This window comes from Podarcis muralis, chromosome 10 (assembly GCF_964188315.1).
Source record: "Podarcis muralis chromosome 10, rPodMur119.hap1.1, whole genome shotgun sequence".
NCBI lineage: Eukaryota > Metazoa > Chordata > Lepidosauria > Squamata > Lacertidae > Podarcis > Podarcis muralis.
This window is the reverse complement of record NC_135664.1, coordinates 49,537,216-49,546,323: the sequence shown is the minus strand read 5'-3', so window position 1 is coordinate 49,546,323 and position 9,108 is coordinate 49,537,216.

The following is a 9,108-nucleotide window of genomic DNA, read 5'->3' as shown; positions in this document are numbered from 1 at the left end:
GAATTGCAGAGAGAAGGCACTTGAGGGGGCAGAGAATCAGAGGAGACCTGTCATTTCTTCTCCTACCCAAATGCTTCTCTGTTCTCTACCTCCCAAGAGCTCTGGGTCTCCCAAAGTGTGCTGTAGATTACAGGCATGCCTTGTTCCAAGTTGTTATATATTTCCAAAAAGAATGTATTGTTTTCATTTATAACTGAGTCCCTGGAGGACAGCTGTGGGAGGTCACTCAAAACCTTTCACCTTTTGTACTCTTAAATTAGTTCAACCCAGCTCCTCTATCTTTGCATGGAAAAAGTCTACAGACATGGTGGCTGGGTCAAGGCTGTCCTGGCAAAAGTGGATAAACACATAGCTTGGCATAGAAGCATATAATTTGTGCTAAATATCCTACTTCATAATTGGCTTTTTGTGCATTCAAAGCTTGCTTCCAACTTTTTCCTTCTGCAGTAGTTCCCAAGCTGCAAAACCCTGCAAAAAGAGGATAGAGGTGAATTTACTCTCTCAAGTCACAAGGTTGCTTTTAAAAATGCTTTTACAGCCTCAACTCGTTCAAGATGCCCTTTGACTCACAGTGAACATTGTGCAATTAATTCCGAGAGACATGGAACGACAAGTCCTACACCTTAGCTCCTCTAGGGACATGTTTCCAAAGAGGCGCAGACACCTGATATGACCTTTATATTTTTGATGTCTTCTGTCGTGCCACACCATCAAATGAGCAGGTGCACTTACATGCCAGAGTATTTCATACTTTTCCTGAAGGGAGATAACCACATATAGTAAAATGCATGATAACTGCATTGTGTGAAGTGCAGGAAGTATCTGTTTCACGAAGATACATTTTGGGCATCCTTGTGGCAAAGATACATTTTGGGCATCCTTGTGACTTCTTAAAAACAAAATTTTTAAGTGTGGAGAAATGTAAGTGCAAGTTCCATAAAAAGAGATATTTACAATGAAATATACTTCAAACTTTGCAAAACAGGCACGTTCCTGTTAGGAAATTCCCCCCTCCAGGAATCTAAGGGAAACCTAGTCTTTCACTGGTGAAGTTAGGGAATTTTTGGCTCTAGGCTTAAGGCCTTATCTCTTTCCTCTTTTAGATTGCATTTTGTATTGCTTCTTTACTTTAAACTGTGGAAAGCCAGCTCTGCTGTAATTCCCAGTCCTCTGAGTCATTCTACTAAGTGCAGCCCTAGTTAAAATATGCAACTTGCCCTTAAGATCAGACTCTGTACCTGAGGACTAGTAAGTGGCCAATTTTTAAAAAAGGGATCCGGGGGGAGATCCTGGAAACGAGAGGCATGTAAGCTTAATGTCTGTTTTAGGAAAACTAGTGGAAAGCATTGTTAAAGATAAAATTGCTAGGCATACAGAAGAACAAGTCTTGCTCAAGAGGAACCAGCAACTCTAATAGAGTTATTTGAGAATGTAAACAAACATAAAGACAGAGGTGATCCAGTTGACGTAGCATACTCGACTTTCAAAAAGCTATTGACAAAGTACTTCACAAGAGACTCCTAAGTAAACTTAGTGTCATGGAATAAGATAACCAGTCCTTTTGTGGACCAGGAATCACAAGTGGGAATAGTGCTGCTGCACTTAGGTCCTGGTTTTGGGGTTCCCAGAGACATTTGACTGGCCACTGTGAGAACAGGATGCTGGACTAGATGGGCCACTGCTGGCCTAATCCAGCCGTGCTCTTATGTTCTAATCTGCCCCAGGACCTGTCCTGACGGCACCACTGCAGGCTCTCCTCCATAATGTCTCATTAAATTAATTCTGTTGCCTCATCTCTTAGATAGGTTTTTTTGGTTGCCGCTGAAAATCCCCTATCCTCCAAAGAAAGGCTTATTCAGCCATGAGAACTCCTATAATCCTTCCATTGTAGTACTTGTTTGTTTTGGCATGCTTGGTGTACCCTGACCATTTTGACATCCCTGTGTGAATGAAGGTATCTTTAAATGTCTAGAAACTGCATTGCACAAGGCTAAAATAGAAGACTCAGGTGAATGTGCTTGCCAAGCCATTTGGGTTAAGAACCTTTTGTTCCTTAAGAAAACACAGGTTCTGCTTGGCTAGATTTTAGGCCTGCTTATTATTTGTTACACTGACATTCCACCTTTCCTCCAAAGGTCAAAGCAATGTACATCTCTCCCCATCCAATTTTATCTGCGTAACAATCCTGTGAGGTGAGTTAGACTGAAAGATAGTGACTGGATAAAGTCACCAGGGAGTTTCATGGCTGAGTGGGAATTTAAACTTGAATCTCTCTAGTCCTAGTCTGACATCACCACTATCACCATATTTATGTTCTCAAAACTACTGAGACCAGGCTGTTATTCAAGAGTTGAAATCCTGAAACCAATAGCTTCATCTCACATCATTTTGCCATTGCACAAACCAAAGTTGCTCCTTCCAATTTTTAGCAAGCCCTCTTAAGATTCCCTTGGGTGAGGGTGCAAGATGTGGGAAGGGCATTTCTGATTTCCAGAAATTTGGCTAGCAAGTCCTAGACAGAAAGGACTTTATATGTGGTGATGGTTTCGTTCCCCTCAGAGAGTCATCTTCCAACTCTACAATTCTAATGCTTTCACCTGGCTGGAATGTGTCCTTGATGATGCCTCTTGCTTCCTCAGGTGTGTATGTGTATACAAAAACCTCTGCCACTTATCTGGATGGAATGCAGCCCACTGTACATGGTAGGACCCATTGGTCCACCGATTTTTGCCTCGACTGCTCTGCACCCAGTGTTTTGCCTCTGGCCCTGCCTACCACTCGCATGCACCCCCCAGAAAATTGACCGTGAGTGAATGCGGAAGGTCCCCACCCCTGTTGGAATACAACAATGTACTGCACAAGATGGGCCAAAGGACTCAGTATAAGGAAGCTTCTGTTGCATCTTTGAGTACTCCCCCCCCCCTTTGATTTAATTAATTGATTTATTATATTAAACATCTAACAAATAATTTTACTTTTGAATGCTGTGGGTTATGGTTTATAGTGCTGTTGGTTTTAAGATTTTATTGCTTTTCTTTCTTAATGCGACTTTCATTCACCACGCAAGAGAGCATCAAGCTCCCTACGATGTAAATTAAAAGAAACACCCCTCTGCCTATTGATATCAGGCAGGCGTATGCCGTGTACTGAAGCTGGTGTGGATTTTTATCTCTTCGAGTATTCTGGTATGTTTTAACGTGTTGCAACCCCCCACCCCCATTTCGTGGTTTTATCTTTTTTTGCAAACCGCGCTGCAAGCGGCGTATAAATCGAGCGAAAAACAAACGAATGCAAAATAGAGAGTCGCGCCTCCCTCCTCCTCTTCGGGGCGAGGAAGAGCTCGCGTGTGGGGCCTCCTCCCGGCCAGCAAGATGTGCAGAGACACGCCGCTCGGAGACGAACTGCAACCGGCAAGGGCGGGAGGAGGAGAAAAAGAGGTGGGGGTGGGGGTAAGAGAGAGAGCGCGCGCGCGAGAGAGAATTGCTAACTGCAGGCAGGCGGGATCTGGCTCGGCTGGAAAGGTGCCCTGAACAAAAACCCAGCGCGAGCGGGCAGGTGATGACAACATCGCCGCGCTATTTATGGCGCGTTGTGACAATCGCGGCCTTATATGGGCAAGGCGAGGGAGACCGGCGGGACGCGCGCTCTCGCCCTCGCTCTGGGAAGAGGGAGGCGCCTCGAGGGAGGGAGGCGCGCGCGCTCCCGAGCCCCGCGCCTGTCCGGCCTGAGAGAAAACCCACTGACCTCGTTTCCTTGGGAAAATCCCTCTCAAATCCAGCTGCAGACGAGAGGCGCCCACCTGACTCACACACTGTGAGTGTGCCGGATTTACGTATAAGCTAAACAAGCTATAGCTTCGGGCCCCACTCCCTTGGGGCTCCCCCCCCCGAAAATTAAAGGGGGAGGAAACCTGGATGTACATTTCCAAAATATAAGATAAAAAAACCAAATAAAATAAAACCTACATGCAGCAACAGTGGCAAATGGCTTTAGATACCTTTTAGGTCCATAAATTACCATATAGCATATTTCCAGTTACAGATGGGTAGCCGTGTTGGTCTGCCATAGTCAAAACAAAAAAAATTCCTTCCAGTAGCACCTTAAAGACCAACTAAGTTAGTTCTTGGTATGAGCTTTCGTGTGCATGCACACGAAAGCTCATACCAAGAACTAACTTAGTTGGTCTTTAAGGTGCTACTGGAAGGAATTTAAGGTGCTACTGGAAGGAATTTTTTTTGTTTTGCATATAGCATATGTTCAACACAAAAAAAAGCAACAATTTGTTGTTGACAAAGGACAGCTGGACATATAAAGGGCCCCATTACCTTCAGTAGCTCAGGGCCTCATCAAACCTAAATCTGGCCCTGCTCAGCGACCCACCCTGTGATCACCTTTTCCCCTACCTGGCCGCAAAGCACCACCGGATGCACTGGCTTCGTTGATGCAACTGGAGGCAGGGGTGGGGTGGGGTAGATCACCCTCTCCTTGAGGAAGAGGCTTCGCCAGAAAATAATATTATTAAAAAAACCAAAAACCCTTAGGCTGAGATCTGGTTGTCATTGGAGATTACAACACAAAGCAAGGAAGCTGTACTTTGCTTGCACTAATGACTGCCGAAGGGAAAGGCGAGGAAGAGACATAGATCAGCCACATGTTCGCCCAGAGGTGGGCAAGGGTGGCCATCCAGATGTTGAGGGACGCCAACTCCAATCAGACCCAGCCAGCATGGCCATTGGTCAGGAATAATGGGAGCTGTAGCCAACAATGTCTGGATGGGGCAGCGGTTATGGTACTTGAGTTTCAAGAGTTGTTGTCTGCCCTCCTAGTAACCCACCCAAGAACATCACAGCTCTTCGGAAAATTTAATTTCCCAAAAGGTTGGAAGGATCGCGTAACCCCTGCTCTGTGTTTCTCAAAGTGGGTGGAGTGGGGCTGATTGGATTCCCTCAGTGGCAAGCGAAAGGCGTTTTGCATATGCTCAGAGACAGGCATATGTGCGGCATGATGGGAAAGCGCCCAACTCATTTGATAGTAAAAGTAAGTTGTCCTCTCTCAGCATCCCATCTGTAATGGGGATGATGACCCGTCTAATTTACAGGGTTGTTAAAAGATTGCAGCATCAAGATACTCAATAGTTTCCAGGTTTGAGTCCTGGCATGAAAACATATTTAGGGACAAAGCCCCAGTTCAATATAGTGTTGCAATCCATTGATGTCAGCGGGATTAACAACAAAGCCAATAGGGTCAAGAAGCCAGTTGGAAAGTCCAGCTCTTGGAATATAATGACTACTATTTCTAAACACTCCCACCTCCCTCCGAATTTTTACCATTTACTTTTTTGGGAGATAACTGGCAAGACTCCTAGAGCTGAAAGGAGGTAGAAGGTTAGCAAGTCAAACCACTCTTCCCTGAAGTCCTTTTGTATTGGGGCTCCCAACGATTGAATAACACAATTCAAAAGACTATTGCTGTTAGCCTGCCATAGCAAAGCAAAACAGCCTTAATAGCTAACACATTTTTAGTAGTATGAGATTTTGTAGACAAGGTCTTGCTTCATCAGATGCAATTAATGAAGTGGAATCTTGCCTGCAAGAGCAATTCCACAAGAAATTTCATGTCATATGTTTCTAAACATGTTTCCTCAAAAGTAAGCCTCTCTCGGTTCAGGTTTAAGTAGAAGCTCCACTTTGAAAGCTGGGGAACCTGAAGAATTTGCTAGTTGTTGTTGTTTTTAAGTCAAAACACTGTCGTATTTAAGGGTAAAGACTTTCTATTGGGCAATAATGAAGAGTACTGCTTATAGAAGCCCAAAGTTATGGTAACAGTACCACAAGCACATAGCTTCAATAACATATAAGCTGTATTTTTAAAAAAACACCATAGTACTAAGCCGTAACTTGTTAGAAAATCCCTTCCTGGTCATAAATATGACAATCACTTAAAGCCTGAGCCATGAAGCAAAGCACATCCATCAGTTCTCTCTAAGCCCCCCTCCAAATACTAATTAGGGCACAAGTCCATTGCCAATTGACAACTAAAACTCAACCTGCTCTGCTCCTGTTCTTTTAACAGTTTGGCATGCAGAAATCAATAGAGGATTTTCTGGGCCTGGCTCTAAAAACACTTATTGCCTGCTAATTGCTGCAGATCCCACTGCTGTTACAAGCTAGCAAGGCCAGCTCAAAACCAGGCAGTCTTACATGTGCATCCCACCCAGTATTTTGCCTTGAGTTGCAGAGCATATGAAGTAAAGGTTTTTTAAGGGGTGGTCCTGTTTGAAGGTGTGTGAACACATTCTGGATATGCAAGAATGAATGCTTGTGTGGCTTTGTCTATGTTATCTCAGCTCAAGCAGCTCTGCAGCTGGGCAGCCACAGATCCAGTTTCCTTTTGTGGCCCCGCAGAGATGTTTACATTTAAGCTAAGCTCTGGTCAGGTAGCTTCTACATTACTCATCTGCCAGTTATGATTATGCTCCTGCAACCTTGAAATAGTATATAAACCTTGCTTCCAGCTAGTGGGGAGAGATGACAGACATCACTGCTTTTGTATACCTCTACGGGCCTTTGCTGCTCTCATCCCACAGCTGTGAAGCACAACCTTTCAAAGCATGCAGAAAAATAAGTAGACTAATAGACTAACCAAATGTTTTAAAAATGGCATCAGTGTGAGAGAAAGAATCCAAGACACTGAGTGCTGAAGCCCATGGTAATATATACTGTATAATTAATGTCCTACTTGATAGTCTCTCTTTGGTGTTCCAGCACCTACAGCAGAGCTTAAGAAAAAAGAAATGATGTAAAAGGGTTTCTCTGAATCTCTTAAGAGTGGTTTGGAACCACTGATGTATGTCACTGAACAATAAAGAGAAAGACTTCTGCGATTGTACAGCAAGTTGCTGTTGTGGCGCCATCCTTGTGGAATGCCCTCCCTTCAGATGTCAAGGAGATAAATAACTATACAACTTGTAGAAGACATCTGAAGGTAGGTCTGTATGGGAAAGTTTTTAATGTTTGGTGATTTATTATGTTTTTGTATGTGTTAGGAGACACCCAGAGTAGCTGGGGCAACCCAGCCAGATGGACAGGGTATTAACAACAACAACAACAACAACAACAACAACAACAACAACAACAATAACAATAACAACAACCTCCTTTTGCAGCAGCTGAAGTACAAAAAGCCACCACTACTCTTAGCAGTACAATCTCAGGACTCAGCTATTGTGATGTGAAATGCATCTTTGCAAATAACATCAGCTGCAGAGGGCTGATGGATAATTAAGATGAACAGAGCACAGAGTGGGGTGGTAAGTGTTAAATTCATCCATTGTACTTGCTCTGAGATCCTGTTAATTATTAGTTCAGATGGAATTGACAGAACAGCTGATGGAATTTGCTTTAAAAAAAAAAGCTTGCATGTTAAACGTAGTGCTGCATTCAACGTCATGCCTCTTTCGGCCCTTACACATGTTTGGCGCTAGAAGCAAAATCTCAAAATAACCCCCTTCCCACTCATTCATTTTAATGAACCCAACCATGGAGGCTCGCTGCAGGAAAAGGGTGGAAGACTCTTCTGAAGTATGCCAGAGCAATTGCTTGAGCCCCACCCTTCCCAGAGCAAGATGCCAAGGTTGCCTCTAGCTACTTTGTAGGAGGGCTTCTCCACACAAACCCAGCACATACAAACAGAGCAGGCAATGCCATTTCTGGTTTCCACTGCTTTAGGTTGGGTTTTGTTGTCCTAGCGCAGTAACTTAAAACCAGGGTTACCATCCCTGAAAGAATATCTGCTGCCCCCTTCCCCATATTTGGTGGTGCTGATGTTGAGGGCAGCAGGAACATGAGGAAGAGTATCTGAAACTGCAGCCAATCCCATCCAGTTCTGTGGCTCAAGAATTGTCATGGGGCCTCAGTTCCTTTTTATTCCCAACCTTCACAGAAGACATTTCCTCCCCTGCCTCTCCCCAGTGTCTCTTCTTACTGCTGTTGCTTTAGTTTAATTTTCATTTTGTTGCCAGGAGGTTAGGGGGATGTCAGAGTCAACATCTGCAATGGAGATAACATTCCTGCCTAATTAGTGGACTGTGAGCAGAAAGGACTTCCTGTCCCCTCCCCCTCCCCTTAAAGGACAGCAAAACCAGCTTACACTAGAGGAGAAGGAAGGTCCACTCTCCAGCTTGGTGATGTGTCCATCAATACACTCCAGGGAAACTTCTTCTTTCTTTTTTTTTGCAGGGTCTCTTGTTTCCCACAGTCTGAGTTCATCCTCCTACCACAAAGTTTGCAGTTGCTACTTGGAAACATATTTGGAGACTCAAGGCATTTTTAAGTGTCTTGGAACACCAGAAATGCTTTGAAGCTGTTTCCAATTCTGCTCTATTATAGATACCCATGAAAGGACTTTCCAGACACGCAAGGCATACCATGCAGGGGTGTTGCTAGATACTTATAAAGACTCTGGGCACCTAAAATGTGCCTGGGCTAATATAGAGGTGTAAGTATAGTCTGACTTTACAAGGAGAAGAGCAAACCCTGGTTCTTTCTACCAGGGTTTGCTCTAAGCTATGAGGTGCCAGCAGGATTTTCTGGGCCTGGTCAGCAGGACTTATTGCAAACACAAAGCCAGCGAGACCCCAGCTAGCCATGAACTTAATTTACAGAAGCTCCAAATCCACATACAGCTGCAGCCTTTGCCAACCTTTGCCTCTTCAAAAGTTTTGGACTACAACTCCCAAACTGGACACGGTAGTTTCATTAGAAATGGATAGGACAATAAGAAAATGGACTCAAAAGAAGGTAGACTCTCTCTGACTTTTTTCAATCTGGTAAGGAATTTAAAATTGACTGACATTTGGCAATTTAGACACCCATTTGAAAGAGAATACACCCCTTATGCATAGCCAAATTACCGGTAATCTGCCAAAAGAATCGACTCAATATGGCTATCAAATGAGTTAATACTGAGAATAAAAAGAACTGAAATACAACCAAAGACTTTATCAGATCACAATCCAGTGTTATTAGAGGTTAAGTTTAGGTGGAGGTTAAATAAAAGTATTCTAGATAATCAAGTAACCATGCAAAAAGCTCTTTCTTTTCTGATCTA